The sequence below is a fragment of the Suncus etruscus genome, chromosome 4 (assembly GCF_024139225.1).
Source record: "Suncus etruscus isolate mSunEtr1 chromosome 4, mSunEtr1.pri.cur, whole genome shotgun sequence".
In the NCBI taxonomy this organism is placed as follows: Eukaryota; Metazoa; Chordata; class Mammalia; order Eulipotyphla; family Soricidae; genus Suncus; species Suncus etruscus.
In genome coordinates, this window is record NC_064851.1 from 31,898,076 (window position 1) to 31,922,355 (window position 24,280).

A 24,280-nucleotide genomic window follows, 5' to 3' on the forward strand; every position below is an offset into this window, starting at 1 on the left:
AAGTCTTTCTTTGTGGTTCTAGCAGTTATGCTTCTTCAATGTCCTTTTTTTGTTTTTTATGTATTCTAGGTGTTTCAGAATAGTGCTACCATTCTGTGTTTTTCTTTTGTCTTCTGACTTACTTCGTTTAACATAACATGATCTAGGTCCATCCACGTTGCTGCAAAGTCTGTGATTGTATCATTTCTAACTGCCATGTAATATTCCATTGTATATATGTACCACATCTTAATGATCCATTCATCTGTTGTTGGACATCGAGGTTGGTTCCAAGATTTGGCTATTATACTGAGTGCTGCAATAAATAGTGGGGTGCATATGTATTTTGGAATGAATGTCCTTCCATCTTGGGGATATATGCCTAGGAGAGCAATTGCTGGGTCAAATGGCAGCTCAATTCTGAGTTCTTTGAGCACTCTCCAGACTTTTCTCCATAGATGTTGGACCAAGGGGCATTCCCACCAGCAATGAATGAGAGTTCCTTTCATACCACATCCTCTCCAACAAAGGTTGTTCCCATTATTTTTGATGTGAGCCAACCTCACTGGTGTGAGGTGGTATCTCATTGTTGTCTTGATTTGGATCTCCCTGATGATGAGTGAAGGTGAGCATGTTTTCATGTGTTTGTTGGCCATCCTTCTCTCTTCCTCAGAGAAATGTCTATTCATTTCGTCTCCCCATTTTTTTATGGCTTCGTTTGGTTTTGAAGGACTCAGGTTTCTGAGAGGACATATTAGGTGATGGGTATTCCCCTGATTTAATGTGAATATGTACCCAAAATACTACAGTGAAAGATATGTAAGCCATTATGGAAAAAAAAATTGTGTTTTTTAATCAGAAACTTTCTTTGACTTACATGTATTATTATTATATTAATTATATTATATGTTATGTTATGTCACTATATTATGTTATATTAGTTTACCTTATTAGGTTAATCAATTTTGTCCTTTAAATGAATTCTTACTTAAAAAAAAAAAAAAAAAACAACTTTAGTTTGCCCTGAAGAAAAAAAAAATAAATAAAAGATAAAATAAGGCCTCCCAATTCTTACCACAGGCTGTGTTCTTTACACTGGCTGTATAGAAAGAGGAGGTACAGTAAAGGAAAAAAAAAAAAAAAAAAAAAAAAACTAGATTGAGGGTCAGGTTAAATAGAACAGTGAGTAGCACACTTGCCTTGTGTGGGCCCAACTGTGTTTGATACAGGCAGCTCATAAGATTCTTTGGTCCCTGCCAAGAGTAATCCCTGAGCCGTACTAGGTATGGCTCCTCAATAAGCCAAATAAACAAACTAGGCCCAATAATTTATTGACCACAGTCATAGGTATGTAACTGTGTTACAGAACTGTGTTCTCTATTCTATTATGTGGTAAAAGGAAAACACTTTTCAGTCCCAAGATAATGGTATTCTAAAACAAGAAGACATTCTGTTATTTATGTAAAAATATCCTAATTTTATTATTTATTATTGGAAATATTGACATTAAGAAAGTTAAAGAATTTATGTAGAAATGGTCACTTTTAATTTGCTTAGAGTTAGAAGACAGTGATTATTAGTCACTAGATAAAGCTTGTTTCTGTACAAGAGTTTCTAAATTTTTACTAATTAAGTATCTGCCATTAGGTTTGCATTTATAAAGGGAATGAGTATATTTTTTACTAATATTAAAAAATACTAGTATTTTTTGACTAATACTATAAGCCTAGAACTTCAATTGAATTTTTTTAACTGTAGATATTCTATAAATATTATTTTGGTAGTATTGTTGCCAATACTGTTAGTTTATAGATAGTTGTCAACAATAGATATACAGTCTACTTAGCAATCATTGCCAATTATAGGCTAATGAGTGTATTTTACATGAGAAATAATCATAGCTTAATAATATTAAAAGTTTTGTTATTCAAATAACCAGTGATCCCACTATGAAATATAGATATGACATCATCAAAATCCTAGAAATATACATACCTATTTACATAGATATCATTTATCATCTATCTATCTAATATATGTATCTATCTATCTATCTATCTATCTATTTATCTATCTATCATCTACTAGAGCCAGAAACTAAAAAATATGCCAACACCCAACTGTTAGATTGTGGAAAGAAATAAATGAGAGAAATTTTGCAGGTCCGTTACTTTCTACTATTGTGTCACCATTTTCCTGAAAAATTTTAAGATTTAGTACTAGAAAATTATGTATTCTAATAGACTAAGAGGTCAAAAAAGTGCTATGAATATATTTTGGCTTTTTGATTCAGAACAACCTATTGCCTGATAGCTTGTTTGCAGTGTTTAATGCTTTATTTAGGTTCTGTCTGAACAGGTTTCTTTGGGAAGTCATTAGGTAAGATAATTGAGAAAGAGTCATGCTTTGTGACTGGCAGAAAAAAATGTAGTGATAGAGTTGTAAAAATTCAACCTAAAGATATGAATGCACATTTGGACTGTTGGAATAGATATTTTTGACATAGTATGTTCTTAAGTAATTTTATAATGCTTCTCAAGTAGTTAGTAACAGGAATGGTGATTTCTTAGTAATGGGTAAGATTGCAGTAGAACTGACCACCCTATTGGCTTTTATTTTTAGTTTGCTTTTAGAAATTTAGAAACAGGCTGCAATTTCGAGGTAAGAAAGACTATTACGCAGCTGTCAGGAGAGATGAAGTCATGAAATTTTCCTATACATAGATGTACATGGAATCTATTATGCTGAGTGAAATAAGTTAGAGAGAGAGAGAGAGAGAAAAACGCAGAATGGAGAAAAACGCAGAATGGTCTCACTCATCTATGTGTTTTAAGAAAAATTAAGGATATTCTTGCAATAATAATTTTCAGACACAAAAGAGAGAAGGGCTGGAAGTTACAGCTCACCTCATGAAGCTCACCACAAAAAGGGATGAGTTTTGTTAGAGAAATAACTACATTTTGAACTATCCTAATAATGAGAATGTATGAAGGAAATAGAAAGCCTGTCTAGAGTCCAGGTGGGGGTTGGGTGGGGAGCAGGGAGACTTGGGACATTGGTGATGGGAATGTTGCACTGGTGATGGGTGGTGTTCTTTACATGACTGAAACCCAAACAACACAATCATGTATGTAATCAAGGTGTTTAAATAAAAAAATATATTAAAAAAAAAGACTAGGCCCAAAGAGACAGCTGATTCCTGGAACCAGGGTAACCTTAATTGATTCCTGGAACCAGGCTGTAAACCATAAGAACATTTCAATGCAAGGACATCTTGCATTCCATCCTAGAGACACCTTGGAGGGATTGAGGGAGGTGGAAACTGACCTTATTACATTCCAACAAGGGAACACCTTGGTTCCCGCAGATGGCAGATGGCCCTTAAAGATTACGGAGGAATAATTGCACACAGTCATTGAAAAAAGAAAACACATAGGTGGCATAATAGGTATAGAATAAAGATCAAATCTACTTTAATACTATTGTCACTCTGTCACTGGCTTGCTTAAAGTATGATATATAATAAACAAGGTTCCCTTCCCCTAATTGCTCTGGTCACCACACTGTCAAGAGAATGGGTTCTTCACCCTGTAGAATAGGAGCCTACCTGAAGGGTCCAAACCATATCTCTGCATGTCATCAGTCTAGGAGTTGGGGGTAAATGATGTCATGAAGGGGCTAAACAAACAAAAAATTGCGCCTTTTCTGTAAAAAAAAAATCATTGGGTGATCTAAACTTTATAAACCTATGAAAATGCTTTGACTTGTGAGCTCATTATCATATGAATCCCCTTAAATGTTTGTGAATTTGGACAAACTGAATTCCTGGCTTGCAGTGACACCACAGAGCTCCTGAAAGGAAATAAACCTGCATTTCTGATTTACATCTCTGAAGTTTTGTGGTCTTTAATAAGGCGGCGAGCTCTCCCTGACCCTGGGCATCCCTGGACCCTAATCTTCCTCGTTGGGCAGTCCCAGACCTTAGGCATCCCCAGTACCTTTTAACAGGACGATAAGCATATATGAAAAACTTTAAGAGATATTTTGCTTTTCTTAGTGCTGAGAATCAAACCCAAGTCTCATGTACTCATGTCATGTAGTTTTTTTTTATATTCCTACACTGTATGTGCTAGAGAACTAATTATTATAGAAATGGGTTGGGTTTAAATCTAAATTTTCATATTCATTTTTATTTTCAAATTTCAAAATCTATTTTTCTTTACTAGTGAATTTTCCTTTGTGATCTTTTTAGTAGCATACTCTTTTTAACTGACTTGATTACAATATCCATTATGTATTACATGTAGCATATGAAATATTTTAATTAACTATTAAAATTGCTTAATCAACAACAGGGTATTTGTAGTAGTTTTTGGTTGAATCAAAAATTATATATGGGTTTTTGACTATGCAGGAGTTTGTGCTCCTAATCTTTGCATAGTTCAAGGGGTAAAACTAGCTGTATGGACTTAATATGTGTTAAGAATTGAACTGGGTTTCTTTGAAATTCACGTATTGAGTTTCATAGGAAAAAACCTTATCTGAAAATAAGTTCCCTGCTGATAGAGTTAGCTTAAGATAAGAGTTGAAAGAATAGTGTAATCTACTAATTCTTTATGTCTGGTGACTATTAAAGAGAAATTTGAGTATAGATATAAACCTAAAGAAAATAACGTGTGAACATGAAGATAAATAGATCATTGAGCCAATAAATACCAAAAATTATCAGAAAACAACCATACAGTCATAAAGGAAATTGCAATGTTTCTCTTAGCAAGAGAAGGAATCAGCTTTTTCTGCACCTTGATATTAGTTGAAAAACCTCCAGAGCTGTGGGGCATTATATTTTTGTTTAAGCTTCCTACTTTGTGCTTTTAGTTTGGCATCCCAAGCAAACAGAATTAAACATATCTACAAAGTAAAATCTGTTTATACAGGGAACAGGAATGATATATTTGTCATCTTTTGTGGGTTATCCCTCCCCACAAAGAAGGCTCTTACCTGGGCTTCCTGTTGATGTTGATTCCACCTGTAGAATCAGTCTCACCCATACCTGGGGTGGAGCAGGCTATTTGAAAGAAAGAAGAGAGAGAGTCTGGTTGGAGAAAGAGAGGGAGGAGAGCAACAAAAAATGTTATTGGGCAAAGAAAGGAGAGAAGAAAGGCATGTGGCAGAGAAAAGACTGTGAAATAAAGTGAGCTGACTCCTATGAAACTTTGACTGCCTGTGAATTATTCCACTGCTACTACCCTTATTCATATACACCGGCCCAACACGTGGACTTTATACTTTATCTTTTATACTAAATCAACAATCTTTCTAGGTTATTAGTTAGGGAAGACAGTTTTCTTCGTGAGTTCTCATTCCCTTACTGTTCTAGGTTCTCTCATTTGTAGAGTCTCCTTTTAATTTATGAATAATATGCATTTCCTTTACCATAGATTGTTTTTCCTTATTATCAAATTCCTAATAAAATAACATAATAAGCCTTGACAAATTGTGGAACATATCACAGAGTAATGACAAAAGAAATTTTGTTTAATTAAGGTAATAAAAATTATTTTCTCATTTCTTTGTTTTAGAAAGAGATCAATAGGTAAGACCAATACTACGATTCTTCTAGATTTTAAAACCATTCTTTACAAAAATCTCAAAATCATCTCTGAGGCAAACACACACTCATTGTAAATTTAGAAAAGAATAGAAATATTTAATTAAAAGCCACCAGGAAATTAAACGTTTTGATCTCTCAACATGATATTAATTATTTTCCAAAAAAATCGTTAAATACACATATGCTAGATTGGAGTCATACAGCAGAATGTCACTTTTTTTTTACAGACAGTATATTATTTAACCATCATTATAATTCTGTGGGTATGAGTATTTTTATAATCTCGATTTCAAAAACTGATGCTTAGTTACACGTTCACATGCAAGTTGCTTGTGTTACATTGCTTGTAAGTTGACTAGTAAGAACTTGAACTTTGTTATTTCAAAATTTATGATCTTAGCCATAACTCCCAACACTCCCTGGCACAATTTTTAATTATGTTCTCTTGAAATATGGTTAGATAACAAGTAAATCTGAAAATTGTGTGAGGTCAGCAAGGAAACAGTAGGTATTGAACAATTTGACTTAGTTTCAAATTCAGTCTTTGGCAGTTTGTGAAAAAAAATACCTAATCCCAGTTGGAACTAACATTTAAAACCATGGTTTCATTGTCCACTTCTCAACCAAGTTCACAATATAAAAGTAGTGAAAAATATTATTAAAAAATATAATATTGTTTACTCAAGTTATGAAAATATGTAAAATATTTATAACAGTTATTTCTGGTACTAAATTTTTAAACAAAAGGGAGATTTTTTTAATGCACTTAGAACCAGACAAAAGGTGCAAATGACTTCATACCTATTTTTATGTGTTTGTCCCCATCTCCACAAACTTAGTAAATGATATGACTATTTGGAATTTAATATAAGTAAGAATTGGGTTCCTTTAAATATTCAAGTTCAAGTTTATTTCCCCTATAGTTTCTACTACTGGAATAGTAGAAATAGAAAAAAATGACCTATGTTCCCTTATTCAGAAAAGGATGTTGAAAGCGTATCACCAGTTTTCTTTTTTTACAAAATTCTATTTAAAAATCACAGAATTATTTTCTCCTGAAAAATACCTCCTAATAATTAATTACATTTAGGCTCTGCCCAGTGCTGCTAAGGAGTTTCTCCTCCTTTTTCACTCAATTATCACTCATAATAGAACTAAAGGAACCATATGGGGTGTTTGGGATTCAATTTGGCCAACTGTGTGCAAGATATAAAGCCTACCTGCTGTACCTCCAGCCTCACCTCCAAGGGAGTTTTAAAAAACTATTGGGCATTAGTCTGTATACTTTTCTTATTGACCTGACAATAATAAGTTATGTGGTTTTGACAAATTTGACAGTCATCTATTTAAAACACAGTTTGTTGGTCTGTAACTTGAAGTGTTGGGATTAAACTAGTTAGATTATTTTTTTCTAGGACTAAGATTTCTTTTTTAAAAAATCACACAATGACAGCAGAAAGTATCCTTTAAATCATAAGAATTATAGTCTATCATTTTATTTTCCATATTTCATTTATGAGAGAAACTATCGTTATTAGCTTTAAAAAGAAATGGTAAAACATTAACAAAAGTAAAGATAAAAGTTCTATGATAAGACCTGTAGAGATAGCCAGAGTTCAGAAAACCATGCCATTTATGAGAAGGGATCTGAGTTAATTCTCCAAGCACCAAGAGTTCTGGCCTGACCAGAACCAATAAATCAAATTCTAGCATTGAACTGTCTGACCTATTTGGTATAACTGAGAGTGACTTTTAAGGCCCCTGAGAACTGCTTTGGAGACTCACCCAAAACTAAATTTAAAAAATTGTATTATCAAATTAATGCAAAATTTGACTAGATGGAGTATATTTCAATATGCTAAATGCAATATACAACAGAACAACTATTAATAACATATTCATTGATGAAAATTCGGAATTTTTCATTAAAGGAAGCACAAAACACATATGTCCATATTATTTCACATAATATTAGGAGTTCAAGTAAGATATATTAGAAAAGTAAAGGAATTAAAGAGAATCTAAAAAGGAAAATAGAATGCTGAGTTATCACCATTTTTATATGACTTTTTAAACATAAAAATAAAAAAGACTACACTATGTAACCCTTAGATAAAGAAAATCAATTCAATTGAAATGGCATCTACAAAATCAATATATACAGAGTATATATTGGCAGGCTGGAGAGATAGTACAATGAGTACCATACTGTACTGTATTTGTATTGAGATGACCTAGGTTTCATCTCTAGGATCTCATAGCTTCTCATGGTAATTCCTGTGTGCAGAGCCAGGAGGATTCCCTGAATACAACTGGGTGTGGTCCCAAACAAAACAAAACCAAAACAACATCAAAAGATATATAAATATATGCTAATTATATATATGCTAGCAATGAACCTTGCTCATTGAAAGAAATAAAAAATAGTCATATCTTAATTGTATATCAAGTATTAAATTTAATAAATATCCTGAAGGATGTCTTCATTGAAAGCTGTGTCACAGTTTAAAAGAGAGAGAAGATACAGGAAAATCCAAACTCAGAAATTAGTCTCATTAATGTTATCAAAATGCTTATTTTATTAAACACACTGAGATTCAATGTATTTGCTAAGTAAAATTCCCATTATTCAGAATGAAAGTAGTACATGATTTGCATATAGGATGCTTGGATTTAATTCCTATCCTTAGAAGGGCTCCCAAACACTGCAGGGAATAAATACTAAGACAAATTTAGGAGTAGATTCTAAACATCTCTAGATGTTGTTCTAAGACAAAAATAGAGCAAAAAAAAAAAAATCCCAATAATTTCATACAAAGAAATAGAATGAAATTACTGAAAATTTTATGAACCTACAAACTACCCCAAAATGCCCAAAGCAATCTTGAGACAAAAAAAGAATGAATGACTTAAGCTCCCAAATTTTGGTCTTTACTTATTTATTTAAAAAATTGATAGACCGGGGCCGGAGCAGTGGCACAAGCGGTAAGGCATCTGCCTTGCCCCCACTAACCTAGGACAGACTGCAGTTCAATCCCCTGGCATCCCATATAGTCTCCCAAGCCAAGAGTGATTTCTGAGTGCATATCCAGACATAACCCCTGAGTGTCACTGCGTTTAGCCCAAAACCAAAAAATATATAAAGTTGTTATACCATGATTTACATACAATGTTTCAACACCAATCTCTTTAAAAATGCCTATTTCTGTCCAGCAATATCCCATTTCCTTCCTATCCATCGGTGTGCTACTATGGCAAGCAACAAGCAACTTTTTTTTAGGTAAATTTAGATTACTGCTACTGATATGGTTTCATGCATAACACTTTATTTACTGCCTTTAAGCATTTTCTCCTCCAGAGTGACAACTTTCTTCCATCATTGTTTTAGTAGTCTCTTTCCCTGACCTGTCCCTTCTTCCTCATTGGCTTTTTCCTACTGAAGATCTAATCTCTAGCTCTTTATTGCCTTTGGGAAATTTTTATTCCTATACTATTTTTTTCTAAATATCTTGCAAGTGGCAGAGATCATTCTGTCTATCCATCAACCTCTGTTTAACTTCACTCAGCAGGATATTCTTTGGTTTTAACCACGTAATAAAAAATTTCATGTATTTTTTTCTTACAGAGTCTTCATTGAGTATATGTACCATAGCTTGTTTTCCCAGTCATCTATTCTTGAACACTTAGATGTTTTTATATTTTTTCCTATTGTGACTAGTTCTTCAACAAACACAAAAGTTCAAATGTCTTTTCTGCACTGTATTCTTAGGCCCCTGGAGTAAAATTACAGAATTACATGGAATATTAACCCTAATTTTTTAAGAATGGCTCACGAACTTTTTCAAAAACTATTCTGTCAATGCCAACAAATTCATCTCCATGTCTGCACCTGGAAAGTTCCACAGAATCACTCTGTTCTCTAAAGAAATGTGAATCAAGCAGTGAAAAATTAAGGGTACACTGACTACACAGCTGAAAACTGACAATCTTAGGTGGAGAGGATGGGCCCAAATTCCTCCCTACCAAAGTCATACCTACTGCATCCATCATAAACATTCTTTGCTTTGCAGATGGGCTGCTTCTACGACTCCTCTATGACTCCCAACAGAGATGTCAATCTGACCAAAACTCAAGGTATGATATTTGGGCTGATATTACCAGTTTGTGCATCCTCTCCATGCCTTCTCATATGTCTGTAAGACCTGGCAGCTAAAAACATTCCACAAAACAACCACACTATTCACAATAATGCTTGGAATGACTGGACAACTCCATTTTTTGTTTGATACTGTCAGTAACATAAGAACATGTCAATGTATAGCTGAAGTCAGAACTCATGTTCATAAACAAATGAAGTAACAGAATGGTCAACTAGCAACAGGAGCTTATAAAGCTTTCTGACAATGACTTACTGGCCTTATTGAAGGTACAATAATTTTCACAAATTTGCTTGTTATTATACTTCATTTTTATATTCTTTTTTCTCTGCCTTTTTTTCTTTTCCCTTTTTAATAATTTTGTTTCCACTTATGTGGAAACAAATATTTGATAATCAGTGATGTCCATTATGTGCTACATGAACTTTAAACAAAGCAAATAAAAATAAAAATATTGTCTCAAAGAATAAATATTAGAATTAAGTAGACAGAGATTAAAGGAACTTGAGAGTCCAGATTCAAGTTTTACACAAACTGATATTTAATATGTGATAAAAAACCCAAGAACATAAAGTAGAGAAAGAAAAAGTTTCTAATAAATAATGCTGGGAAAACTGGATTGTCATATGTAAAACAAATAAATTGTATTGTCTTACAACAGTTAACATAAAAGAAATTAAATTTCAAATACTAAAATCATCTATATAACATACTTTAAAGAAAACATAGGCAGAGCTTTTCATGATGTTGGTTTTATTAGATTTAAATATACCAATAAGAAAAAAACCACCCAAAGTAAAAAGTGAAACTAAATCATACTATATCAAACTAAGAACATCTCTGCAATATTCTCATTTAAAAAAAGATTTCCCATTAAATGTAAAAAAAACTCAATAGAAGAATAGTAGGTTGTAGGGAAACAGAAAAGGAGATTTAATATACCAATGCTTTATATTGTGTGGTAATATATATTTTCAGATGCATAAAACTGTACCATAAAGCATATACGATATCATAAACAATTTTACATTATAAAAAGGAAAGGAAAGGAAAAGAACAGATCACGTGTCTTCTAGACTAAAGACTTTTTTCCAGAACTTTCATTTGTCCTAATCTTTATTGTTAGAGAAAATAGCTGAAGATGAGCACAAGGAGCATAATGAAGAAAGAAAATGCTATGCTAGCAATAGTGAAAAACTTGTTAAAATATTGCTGTGTCACAAATCACTTTTCCCATTACAAAAGGTATACTTAAAGGAAAGCTATTTTTGAAAATTTCTGGGCTAAAAATATATATATTGATTAATAATTGCTCCTGAGTCAGAGCTTTAGAACAATGTATAAGGAGCTTTTCTTGCACACAGTCAACTGAGGTTTGATTCCTGGTACTCCATGTCGTCCCCCTGTACTGCCAGGCGTGATCTCTGAGCACAGAATCAGGAGGCAGCCTCACACATAATCAGGTGAGACTAAAGAAATAAACAAAAATCTATTTTTGTTTATCATGTCTCAATGTTCAAGAATATCTATAAACATTTTCTCTTTCTTTTTTTTTTTATTCTAATAGTGAACCGAGAAATGTATGTACACAACTTGGAACACTGGACAAGGCCATTCTTAGGTTTGTGTTCTGGCCCTTTTTCACAACTTTTTATGTATTCTACTACCAAACCAATGCTGGTCTCTAGGAGAAAAAAATGGAAAAGATCCTCTTTTAATTTGGAAAAAATGCTAAACATGCTTACATCTACCCCAATAAAATTTTGTTTTATGGTACTTATTAAAGACCATTAAATCAGCTCTATATATTTTCCATCTTTTGGATATTGACAATCAAGTACATTTATTTTTTAAATTAATACCTTTATTTAAACACTTTAATTACTAACATGATTGTGATTGGGTTTCAGTGATATAAAGAACAACCACCTTACCACTGCAACATTCCAATCACCATTATCCCAAATTTCTTTCCTACCCACCAAACCCCGCCTGTTCACTATACAGGCTTTCTGCTTCCCTCATTCATTCACATTGTTATAATAGTTCTCAATGTATTTATTTCTCTAACTGCACTCATCACTCTTTGTGGTGAGCATAATGTAATGAGCTGAACCTTCCAGCCCTCCTCTCTTTTTGACTCTGAAAATTATTGCGAATAAACATTTTCTTAAAGATGGAAGAAAAATACTTATTCAACATCTGATTATTTTTACTCCAAATTTTCATATGATTTTTCTCTCTCTCTATTTTTTTTACTGCTATGGTCTGTGTTTTTCCTCTTTAGTTTGAAATAAAAATCTAATTGCTATGCAAATAAAACACATTTTTACAACTGTCAGAAGAATATGTATATTGGTCATCAAAAGAAGCAAAAATCCTATATGCTATACATACACAGATTATACATTTTAGTTGCTCTCCTCATATACTAATTGATATGCACAAATGTTTATATGTACATAAATTTGTACGTATAAATGTGTATGCATAGACATACATAAAGAATTTTATTTAAAAGATTTTACCTGGGCCAGAGTGATAGCACAGTGGTAAGGGGTTGCATGCTGCCAACCCAGGACAAACCCTGGTTCAATCCCTGTTTTCCTTTATGTTCCCTAAGATTGCCAGAAGCGAGTTCTGAGTGCAGAGCCAGTAGTAACCCCTGTGCACCACTGGGGTGTGACCCCAAGCAAAAACAAAATAATATATAAATAAATAAATAAATAAATAAATAAAAGATTTTACTTGATGTAATGCATGCCAACTAGTTAAGCAATCTTTGTAAGGTGCCCCGCATATAATTTTAATGAAGCAATATTTACAGGACAGGCAGTAGAAAACAGTATATAAATGTAAAGTGGTTGAAAACAAAAATAAGATAGTGTCCATAGCATAACTGATATAGTATGATTTAAAACTCCTATTAATGTTGCTACCTCTGACTGAAAGATCCAGTGGCCTGCAGAAACTGGAACTTTCAAAACAAACTGATGAATATGTACTTCATCCAGAAGCCAGCTCTGGAAATATTTAGGGAAGATGAAATAGTTGAAACTCTAGTCTCTGCCTGAGGTGAGCTAGTTCATAGGCACAGTATGTGCATACTATAAAATAATAGCTTCTTCAGTCACATTTTTCACATCTCCCATAAGTATCTATCCCTTTATCAAGATTAGAAAGAAAAAGACATTTGGAAAATAACATTCTGTCTAGTTGAGTTGATATATCACAAACTCATTGCAATACTGCACTACTAAATTAAGATATTATATTGACAATAGCAATATACACAAAAATAGGAATTATGTTGGATGAACATCTGTTGCATGGCAGGCACTCTGCTGGGCAGTTGATATGCATTATTTCATTCAGTCTTCGTTTTGCCAAATGAGCTAAGTATTTTTGTCCCTGTTTTAAAGATGATAAAATTGAAAACCAGAAATAATAGAATCTACTTGAGGCCATAGAGCTGGTACAATTTTAGATACTGGGTCTGTCTAACTCTAACATGTCTATATGTTTTCATTTTTTCCCAGTAGTGCTGCAGTGATGATGGTGATAATAGCTAATGTGTCATCATGAGTATTATTGTGGCAGAGACTGTGCTCAGTGCATTATGTGCCTTATTTTATTTAAACTTTACATTTCCATGAAGTAGATCCTGTCATTATTCTATTTCATAGATACAGACAGTACTTTGAGAAATTGAATAAAAATGTCTTCAATCACAGAAGTAGTAAGTGGTAGAGCCAGAACATACATCCAAATTTGTCTAGTTTCAAAAACAGCATATTTAACAGAATTAGGTAATGTATTTTTTCTTTAAAATACTCCTTGGTTTACATAATTGAGCATACAAAAGCAGGAGGATAAGGGCTTAAAAAGGTTGGACTGTGAGACAAGTGAAGAAGAGGATATATTGTTGGAACATTACATGCATGAAATCTGTCATAAGTAATACTGAAAATATACTGTTCTCTATATAAATAAAAGACATAAAAATTCTATGAATAAGATGGTTATCTAAATTAGCATAATAAGTATATGTCTTCCTAACCTATCTAGTCTTCTAATCATATCTGATCTACTCAACTTAAAAATTTAACAAATTAAAAGGTGTTGTGTATGTAAATATTTTAGGGGATTACTATGTTACTCACCCTAAACTGATTGGTGATTGTGCCCTACCCTAGGGTGTGACCTGGCATTCTGCCCCCACCCTAGGGGTAGTACCTGATTCTGCTTCCACCATTGGTTGGTATCTGATCCCACCATTGGGTGGTACCTGATTCTGGTGGATAAAAACAAGAGTCTGTGGAAGGCCAGGGCTTTTTGGCTGGAACTGAAGCTGAGTCTTTGGACTTCAGTCTTGTCCACTGAATAAAGCGAATATTTCCACGAGCCTGACTGTCTGCGAGCTGTTTACCCGCCGTTTCACCTCAGAACCGTCGGCTAGGGCTAGACAGGGTGGCAGACGCGTGCTCCGAGCTGGAAGGGAAAGACCTCATCCTCCATCCCTCCATCAGTCAACCTCTTCAGGGGCTGACTTGCTACAAAAAGGCATCTTATAAGACTTTCTACAGTAATATTACCCTTCTCAGAGAAAACTAAAAACATGAATTTTATATTTATGTTCCCTTTATCCATAGTTTTACCACATATAAAATATAGTTCCTTTTCATGTCTTATTAGTTTCATATTCTTCTATAGTGTATACATTCTTCCAAATCTTTTTAAATTCAAAATCAACAATGTGAAATTCAAATAAACTTGACTTCAGAAAACTATAATTCATTTCTTTTCACAACTGTATAGTTTCTCACGATATAACACAATTTGTTTATTTGGAATATTTTGTTGTTATGAATAAAAATATTTTAAACATCTAAAATGTATCTATACATTTATGGTATGTATATCCTATTATTTTTTTTATATTTTTCAAAATGTAACCTGATTAATGTATGGCCTATAGTGGTCTTAAAAATTAAAGTGGTATCAAACTGATCTTTAGCATGATTGAATAATTTAAATTTTCCACCAACTGTGTCTGTTAATTGTATTACTCTACATACATTCTACTTCTCTGCATAGATTCTTTCATGATACATTTATGCTTATACCTTTTTATTTTTGCTTATACCTTTCTATTATTTTTACTTTTATTTCACTTTTATAATATAATAAGAATATTTTCTTTTGCTATGGGCCACTTTAATTATTTTTCTGACTAAAACTTATTCTTTTGTTTTGTGTTTATTTTTCTAAAAGACACTCTATAATGTAATTCATTGTGATATTCTCCAGAAAAATATTTTAGTAAGTTTTACTGTGTTCATGGTAACTTTAGTAAATAATTTCTTAAATTTATACAATTCTAGTCTTTCAAAATTTACATGTGTATTTGTGCTGTATCTCCCAAAAATGTTCTATATGCTTTTATCAAAGAGCTTATCTTCCCATCAAAAAATGTGGAGAAAAAGTGAACAAATACTTCCTCAAAGAAGAAATACAGATGGCCAGAAGGTATATGAAAACATGTTCCACATCACTAATCATCAGGGCAATGCAAATCAAAACAACAATGCCACAGCAATTGGCACACATCATAAACACCAAGAACAAACAGGTTGGCAGGGATGTGGGGAGAAAGGAGCTCTCACTCACTGCTGGTGCAAATGGCGCCAGCCCTGCCTTTCTGGAAAACAATATGGATATTCCAGAAAGAGAGAAAAGAAAGAAAGAAAAAAAAAGAAAGAAGGAAAGAAAGAAGGAAAGAAAGAAAGAAAGAAAGAAAGAAAGAAAGAAAGAAAGAAAGAAAGAAAGAAAGAAAGAAAGAAAGAAAGAAAGAAAGAAAGAAAGAAAGAAAGAAAGAAAGAAAGAAGAAAGAAAGAAAGAAAGAAGAAAGAAAGAAAGAAAGAAAGAAAGAAAGAAAGAAAGAAAGAAAGAGAGAGAGAGAAAGAAAGAAAGAAAGAAAAAGAAAGAAAGAGAGAGAGAAAGAAAGAAAGAAAGAAAGAAAGAAAGGAAGGAAGAGAAAGAGAGAGAAAGAAAGAGAGAGAGAAAGAAAGAAAGAAAGAAAGAGAAAGAAAGAGAGAAAGAGAAAAAGAGAGAAAGAAAGAAAGAAAGAAAGAGAGAAAGAGAAAAAGAGAGAAAGAAAGAAAGAAAGAAAGAAAGAAAGAAAGAAAGAAAGAAAGAAAGAAAGAAAGAAAGAAAGAAAGAAAGAAAGAAAGAAAGAGAAAGAGAGAGAGAAAGAAAGAAAGAGAGAGAGAGAAAGAAAGAAAGAAGAGAAAGAAAGAAGAAAGAAAGAAAGAAAGAAAGAAAGAAAGAAAGAAAGAAAGAAAGAAAGAAAGAAAGAAAGAAAGAAAGAAAGAAAGAAGAAAGAAAGAAAGAAAGAAAGAAAGAAAGAAGAAAGAAAGAAAGAAAGAAGAAAGAAAGAAAGAAAGAAAGAAAGAAAGAAAGAAAGAAAGAAAGAAAGAAAGAAAGAAAGAAAGAAAGAAAGAAAGAAAGAAAGAAAGAAAGAAAGAAAGAAAGAAAGAAAGAAAGAAAGAAAGAAAGAAAGAAAGAAAGAAAGAAAGAAAGAAAGAAAGAAAGAAAGAAAGAAAGAAAGAAAGAAAGAAAGGAGAATATTCTGAGATATGATGGGGCCTGGTTGGCAGAGCCTAGTCATCAAGGTTACCAGATATCACCTAGGCCATCTTTGGAACATAGTGATGGTTGCCTTTCTTTAGGGCCAGATCTCTAATCTCACATGACAGTCTCCCTTCTGTCTCTGTCTGTACCAATATATTTAGTCTTTGGAGGTCTATTTCTGCTGCCTTTTATAGCATGTTGAGTTCACTGAAAACAGGTACTAGATTGAATTTAACCTATAAGGTTTTAGAGTAGATATATGAATAATAAAACAGAGTTGATAGAGAGTTGTAAAGCATAGTTTTACCAAGTTTTATTTTTAGGTTGAAGAGTACCAGATATCAAAGACTATTTGGATCTCCATTAAAGGATTTGAAATTTTCTCTATGTAAAATGTGTTACTGCTACACAAAGAAATCTGAAAGCCACACAAAGAGACCATGATGGGGCTTAATGGTCCATAACAAAGTGTTTTCTGTGGGTGGTTAAATATTTGGAAGCAGACCTTCCTTTTGCCCTAACAGATATTTCTAGACGGTGTAATTTCCAGCTGTTTGTCACTTACATATATGGTGTGGGCAAAATTGAAGGGGCACTGGGTCTGTGCTCACAAGGGAACACCTTATAAATATATAACATTCACAGTAGAAAAAGTTTGGCTTATGAGGTTAATTTTTTTTTAAATTAAATGCAGAAACTTTTCCCATGAGACCACATGTTGGATTGTGTCCTTGCAACATCGAAAGGGTTCGTTAGTACTTTGTGAAAAACAGGGACAGGATGCCAAACTGTAATTCACATACCAGACAAATCTCAGCCAACATGAAAAGCTAGCTAGCAAAATTGCCCATTGTAGGTGCCCTGAGTAGAAAGGAAGAGATTTTCTTACTCCTATTTCTAGTGAATTGCCACACAGTAGGAGAATGTCTTCATTATAAAGGGAGTGCCACCACACTTCTGCCTGATCTGCTACAATGATGGTGAAGGTAAAATCAGGATTGGTTTAAGTCTGTGTGAACTTTTGCAGTCCTTCAGCACTCCTGCAGTTTAACTAAGAAAATTGGTTTAGTTGCATGTTAGAACCTGGTCCCTATCATCCAAATTTTTAAAAAGCTGTGGTTCTCAGGCTTAGGTTAAAAGAAGTTTACAGTCTTCACACACACACACACACACACACACACACACACACACACACACACACACACACACACAGTCAGTCAGTCAGTTCAAACTCCACTGTTTATTCTGAGTATATTATCTCTCAAGAAAGAAGTTTCAAGAGAACACAAATAATATAGAATACTAAAAAAGAGTGAGGAGAACCTCTTAACTTAAAGGAAATAAATTCGCAAATTCAGTTCAGACGCAAGTGACTCTGGCATGAACCACCTCAAGTCATCTCATAAAGCCAGTTCTATAGCCCTGTACCATATTGTTTTGACTTGGATTTTAATGTGAATATGAATCATATCTAGGGTGAGGTCAAGTAAAAAGCCTGAACTCTGGTCATCTTCAACACTGAGGTTCTGATCAGAGTCTATTCCTGATAAATATCTCTTCAAGTGTTTTCTGATGGGTCATGACTGTTAGAAGTTCACCTTGTGTCTTCATTCTACAGTATCAGACTGATATTATGGCAGGATTAGATCATTTCTTAGTTTATGAAAATCATTGCTGAGTTTCCTCCAAATACCTAAGATATTCTCATCTTGCTCTGTCATCAGAAATAAACTGCCTTAGGAAGGATGTGACTTGAGGAGGAAATTCTTAAATTGAATTCTGGAAAGAACCTGTCTGCTGAAATGAATCCTGAAAAGAACCTATTTTCTGGCCTTATTTTGAGTAACTAAATGGCAAAATCTTCATTTGTTCCAGAAACATTTCATATTTATCATAATTAATTTGGTTCAATTTACTGCCTAGTTAATTTGTGTTTTTATTCATCTATCAAGAAAGATTATTCAGTTTATTTATACCTTTAAAGAATCATTTCAGATTTAACTAAAAAATGTGTTTTATGTTGAGTGTATATTTTTGTTTCTATTAGTTATTTAGATACACTATCAATTTTGGATAATTGTAAACCTTTTCTAGGGAGCAAAGATTTCATAAATTTAAGGTACAAATGCCATGGAGTTTGAATCATGACTATATTTTCTCAGATTGTCAGAGTATATTCTTAATTTGCTTCTACAAAGAACATTTTTCTTGATGTTCCTATGAATGAAATTTATTCATCCTTTAAATTTTTTTTTAATTTGTACTGGCATGGCCCTAAATATTCATTAACATTTGTGGTACTGGAGAATTAACCTAGGTCCTCTGTGTGCAAGTCATCTCCAACACTGACTCACATCCCCTTAGCATTATTTCTTACTTTATTTAGAATCTTTCCCTTAATATTTTAACTATCATGTACTCTTCAGTAAGAGTACTTATCTCAATAGGTCTAATATTTTTGCCATTGGTTTCTGTCTTAGTTACCTCAAAACTATCAAAGTGAGCTCAAGTTATCTAGCACTTGTTTTAAATTCTCAACTTTCTTATTTTCTTTTTTTTTTTTTTGGTTTTTGGGCCACACCCTGTGACGCTCAGGGGTTACTCCTGGCTATGCGCTCAGAAGTTGCTCCTGGCTTCTTGGGGGACCATATGGGACGCCGGGGGATCGAACCTCGGTCCGTCCTAGGCTAGCGCAGGCAAGGCAGGCACCTTACCTCCAGCGCCACCGCCCGGCCCCAACTTTCTTATTTTCTATTGTTATTGTATCACACACTGGAAAAAAATTACTTAGAGTAGATTATTTACTATACTAGTAGAAACATAAGATTTATAAATTCTATTCAAATTAATACTGATTTCTAAGATATTAAATTCAAAGTATCTAATATAATATGTTGATAATTTTAAAGTATTAAATATATAAGCACTATAATTATAATTAAATTAATAGAGACACATACATTACTACTAGAATAGATAATTTTAATTAACTAATGCTGCTTTATTTATAAATAAGAGTACATACATTTTCAACAGGTCAACACTGGTTTATTAATATATTTCCTAGCTTTCTGCCTACAAATTTCCTAATTTGTAATTCAATCTTTTTTCCATATTTTACAATTAAAATAATTTTTATAATTTCTTGAATTAGAATATCACATATGTGATGTGAAATATTATATACATATAAAATACACATGCGTTCCATAGTTTTCCTTTGTGATCTTAATAGGAATTTGCTCATTGATATTTTGAAACACATTTTCTATACATATTTTAAAATTTTGTAGATTATTTTATTGATGTATGTATACAATATGGCAAAAATTACATCACCAACTTTCAAGTATGCAGTAACTTTATTAGGTTAATTAAACAGGCTTGTTCTGGGCATCTAAATCTTATATTTTGCAATAAAAACAAAATTTGTGAATACTTGCTACATTATACAGAATAACTGTACTCAGTCCCCAAGGAGACAATAGTTTGAGAATTAAAGAAGAGACACAAAGACTCTGATTGAGTGTTACCCTGAAGGCCCCAGCACCACAAGGTTTAGTTTTGAATATTCCAGCAGTGAATGGCACAAGTTTCATTGCAATGCTCCTATCAGCTCTGGTGGCAAAGTATTGCAGAAAGTCACTGAACCTTAGGGGACCCTGAGCAATGTTTTGAAGCACTCCACCAAAACAAAAGACAATAACTAAATGAATTACAAATATTGATTACTTAGTTATCTTCTGTTAAACTATAGCAACTGAGAAATTGCTCCAAATTTGCAAGTCAATTAATTTATAGTCGTATCTGCTTGGCCTATAAATTTGATATTGTCTTCACTCATATTCTCTTCCTTGTAGTTCACTTTTTTTTTTTTGGTTTTTGGGTCACACCCGGCAGCGCTCAGAGGTTACTCCTGGCTGTATGCTCAGAAATCGCTGCAGGCAGGCTCCGGGGACCATATGGAATGTCGGGATGAGAACCGTCCTTCTGCATCTAAGGCAAATGCCTTACCGCTGTGCTATCTCTGGTCCCCCTTTTAGTGCTATCTCTGGTCCCCCACTTATTGAGTAATTATTGTTTTCCTTTGTGCTGAATTAAAAAAATAGCATACACTACTAAAATACTCAAAATTTCTCTTTGTACTTATTTTGCACTAATTGAAGATAATTTTAATTTATTATCACTTGGGCAGGTTTTTCACTAGGTTTTGTTTTTCTGCAGAGTGAATCTCAACAAAATTTGATAAACTATTGAATAAGAATCAATAACTGGTAATAGAGTACACAATATTCTTGTTATGAATAGTTTCCTGATCTCAGAAAACATGAATAAAAAGAGATCATTTATTGCTCAAAAGTTAAGGCAGAGACATTAAAAGCATGCTTCTAAATTTTATACAGGATATTTTTGCTATTGAGAAATCACTTAACCTTGGCTTTGTTTTTATTTTTTTCAGATGTAAAGTGGGGTGTTGAAGAGGTTATACAATTAATATTTCTAAAGTATTCATAAAATAAAAATACTATGGAAGTGTAATTATCATGCCTAGTTATTATTAATAGTAATTTAGAAGATAACACTTCTGAAAACAACCATCAGGGTATTTTTAGAGATGTTTATTCAAAACAAAAAATATATATATATACCAGTACAATACACAGTTCAACACTTATAAAATGTCTCCTATTTAGAGGTAGTCACTTAAATATTTTGTAGAATTATATTACTTTAAAAGAATACAACATATGTGAAACAAATTTGAAACATTTCTAGCCTAAAATACATTGATTATATAAGCATATATTTATATATACTATGCCAACAAAAAGAAAAGAATGGTTGAAAAGATACTGTCTTAACAATGGAAACAGATCAACAATTTTTGATTTATTTTAAGTAACCATGCTTTTTTTTCATTAGTTATTTTCTTAAGAAATATATCAGGAAAATAGCTTTAGTTGTTGATTCTGGCAGTTAAGGGACATGCAAAAGAAAGTAACTCATGGTACTGACAGTTTATTTGTCAATTAAAAGAATAATCATTCTTATTTAATAGTTACCAAAGATACATCTGCCTATCATTATCTTTAAGTTTAATCAGACAATTCTCTATTTATCCTTCCAAGTAAAGAAAAAAAGAGAGAAAATCATCATTTTAGGAATTTATTCTTATCGTATAGGTTGAGGAGATCAATGATGGATTTGCCATCTCTACAAGGTCCAAAACAGGAAAATTACAGGTATATTTAATTGAGACCCAAGATAGTCAAAGCATAAGTGCTGAGGTATGAAGGCAGAAAATTTAGGACTTAGTACATGCATGATAAAAAGTTAGTCTTTCCTTTGTTTTTATTTTTATTTATTTTTTTGTTCTAGTCAGGCCCTCATGTATTAGATATTATCAACCCACATTCATAAAGGTGATTTCTATTGAGCTTATTTATTCAAATGCTAATTTATTCTGCATAAAACCTAGAGCACTCCCTGAAATGTTTTATTTGTTATCTGGCTAACTCTTAGTCAATAATAACATTGGCACAAAATTAACTATCACTCTGTGCTTTAGATATTAAAAAAGTATTAAAACTAACAAGCATTTTTGAAAGGTAACAGGAAAAGTCATGTGCTTTCTTTCTTTCTTTCTTTTTTTTAAATGCCTGCTGATAAGAAATGTCCTTTCATCTACAAGCAAATACCTTTCCTAGCATTGTTCAGGATATTTAACATGCAGACTATGAGAATACTTTAAAAGTTTTTCAGATGATTTTTATCAGAACGGTACATATTTTTGTAAAATGTGTGCAGTTTAAGATAAATGTTTAAACACTTCTTGAATGTCCTCAAAGCTATAGAATTAGATATTATTAGATAAACGTCTATGTGAACAGATTTATTCTCTTTCTAATCTCACTGAACAATTATGCAGGATATTTGACTCTGCTGCAAGTCATAATGCTTAACTTTATAAAAAATCAGAGATTGTATTATATACACCCTGATTAATATATCTTATTCTTTCTATCTATCTATCTATCTATCTATCTATCTATCTATCTATCTATCTATCTATCTATCTATCTTTCTATCATCTATCATCTCATAGTGTTAAGTAGATGCAAGGTATGTACTTCAGTAGTAATGTGATTCAGATGTTTCAGAAACCACTCTATCCAGTAGTTTGTTTGTTTTTTTTCTTTTTTTTTTTTGTGATTTTTGGGTCACACCTGGCAGTGCTCAGGGGTTACTCCTGGCTCAATGCTCAGAAATTGCTCCTGGCAGGCCCGGGGGACCATATGGGACGCCGGGATTCGAACCGATGACCTTCTGCATGAAAGGCAAACGCCTTACCTCCATGTTATCTCTCCGGCCCCGAGTAGTTTGTTTTTTATAAAACAAATATACATACTCCAATGTTAAGACATCAAAAATCCCTTATTCAATCCAGAGTATTGAGAATCAACAGTTTATAATGGGATCAGCTACATAGTTTGCGATAAGTCATGCATATGCAATTAAATTTAGTCTGGGGAATCTCAATTTTCTATATAGATGCTGATCTATACAAGATGCTGATCTTCGGGGCCGGGCATTGGCGCTAGAGGTAAGGTGCCTGCCTTGCCTGTGCTAGCCTTGAACAGACCGTGGTTGGATCCCCTGGCGTCCCATATGGTCCCCCAAGCCAGGCGCAACTTCTGAGCGCATAGCCAGGAGTAACCCCTGAGCGTCACCGGGTGTGGCCCAAAAACCAAAAAAAAAAAAAAAAAAAAAAAAAAAGATGCTGATCCTCCAGCTAGCTGACTTGGTGCATTTTTTTTCTCATGAGGAAAAATATTCCAAGAACATCAAAAGAAAGTCCCAGAGTTAGTCACTTTTAAGCTTCTACTTGTGTTCCATTTGCTAATATTCTATTGACAGATAAAAATCAAATGACCAGGGGAATGGGGAAAAAAAACAAATGACCAACCAGATTTAGTTCTTCATGAGAACAGCTGCAATGTAACATTCATAATAGTATATTAGTCATAATATTAGGCATAATAGTAGTCATAATAATTCATACCAAAATAGACATTCCTTAATGTGGCATTTACTATTTCGAAGAACATTACCAATTAAAAAGAACTTGTATGAATCAAACTAAAGTCCACTTTTGCTTCATTAGTTTGCATTTCTCTTAAAACAGTCAGGAAATCATGAGGAAAGATTTCATTATATTGCAAAGGACATTTTTACCTGTTATCATCAATACCAGCTTTTACTGAAATTAGAACAATCACAACTTTTTTTCTTAGATGTAAAAGTTTATAGTAATTATGTTTCTTTCTGTATTGATCACATGTAGTTGTAGAATGATCACCTGTAGTGCTAAGATGTGGAAAATTCATTTTGTCATGAGGATTTTCTTATTTTTCTTGGTTTGACTAGAGGATTATATAATTCCAAGATAGAACGAAATCAGCAGTTTGCTCTATTTGATCTCTGTTGTGGAACTTCAATTTGTGAGGAAGGAGTCAACTATTAATTTGTGCTTAGTCTCAAAAGGTTGTGTAAATCTAAATTCCAAATTGGTGCCTGTACTTATAGTGTTAAGCCTTTCTTACTTATATTTTCACATCATTGAAAAGCTAAATAGAGATGAGAGAGAAAATAAGTAGGGTACTTGCCTTACATGCAGTCAACCAGGACTGGATTCCCTGTCAACCAACAAGCCCTCCAGCAGTGATCCCTGAGCACATAAAAGGTGTAAGCCCAGGGGCCAGAGTGGTGGCATAGTGGTAGGAAAAAAAAGGTGTAAGTCTTGAACGAATACATTGGGAATATCCCCCAAACCAATCAAACTGAAAGCTAACACAGTATTTTTTAAAAATAGAATTAGTATTTCTTTAAAAAACTA

The 24,280-nt window shown here is 33.0% G+C and overlaps 1 pseudogene; it reads left to right on the forward strand.

Annotated features, from left to right (window-relative positions):
* The first annotated feature begins 1,037 nt into the window (after window positions 1-1,037).
* On the forward strand, window positions 1,038-1,113 carry LOC126008025 (uncharacterized; annotated as a pseudogene).
* The last annotated feature ends 23,167 nt before the right edge of the window (window positions 1,114-24,280 follow it).